Source organism: Mirounga angustirostris, unplaced genomic scaffold, assembly GCF_029215605.1.
Source record: "Mirounga angustirostris isolate CCGP_5_RB_7025 unplaced genomic scaffold, mMirAng1.0.hap1 SCAF_7, whole genome shotgun sequence".
Classification (NCBI taxonomy): Eukaryota; Metazoa; Chordata; class Mammalia; order Carnivora; family Phocidae; genus Mirounga; species Mirounga angustirostris.
Genome location: NW_026991715.1, coordinates 8,732,046 through 8,732,843, shown reverse-complemented (window position 1 = coordinate 8,732,843; position 798 = coordinate 8,732,046). Strand labels below are relative to the sequence as shown.

The following is a 798-nucleotide window of genomic DNA, read 5'->3' as shown; positions in this document are numbered from 1 at the left end:
GTCTACGGCCATACCACCCTGAACGCGCCCGATCTCGTCTGATCTCGGAAGCTAAGCAGGGTCAGGCCTGGTTAGTACTTGGATGGGAGACCGCCTGGGAATACCGGGTGCTGTAGGCTTTGGGCGCCTGGGTGGCTCAGTTGGTTAAGCGACTGCCTTCGGCTCAGGTCATGATCCTGGAGTCCTAGGATCGAGTCCCGCATCGGGCTCCCTGCTCGGCAGGGAGTCTGCTTCTCCCTCTGACCCTCCTCCCTCTCATGCTCTCTGTCTCTCATTCTCTCTGTCTCAAATAAATAAATAAAATCTTTAAAAAAAAAAAAAGAAAATACAGAAAGTGTAAGAGATATGTGGAACACAGGAATGAAAGTAAAACATGAGAATTAGAGTCCTATAAAGTGAGGAGAGAGAAATGGAGCAGAAGCAATATTTGAAGAGATAATTGTTGAGAATTTTCCAAAATTAATTAAAGACATCAAAGCACAGATTCAAGTAACATTGCAAACCCCAGCAAGATAAATACAAAGAAAACCACACTTAGGCACATTATAGTAAGAATGTTAAAACCAAAGGGAAAGAAGTGGAAATCTTAAAAACATTAAAAGAAAAAGGATATGTTACCTTCAAAGAAACAAAGATAAGACTGATGACTGACTTCTCAAAAGAAATTATGAAAACCAGAATATAATGAAACATCTTTAAAACATTGAAACAAAATAATTACTAACCTAGAACTTTAGAGCCAGAGAAAATGTCCTCCAAAAATGGAGGGAAATAGGGGTGCCTGGGTGGCTCAGTCAG

General features: G+C 41.2%; 1 non-coding gene across 1 annotated transcript; it reads left to right on the top strand.

Annotated features, from left to right (window-relative positions):
- LOC123836094 (5S ribosomal RNA) lies at positions 1–119 on the top strand. The gene has a single exon (XR_006788862.1). It is a non-coding gene; the product is annotated as a 5S ribosomal RNA (ribosomal RNA).
- Positions 120–798: the final 679 nt, after the last annotated feature.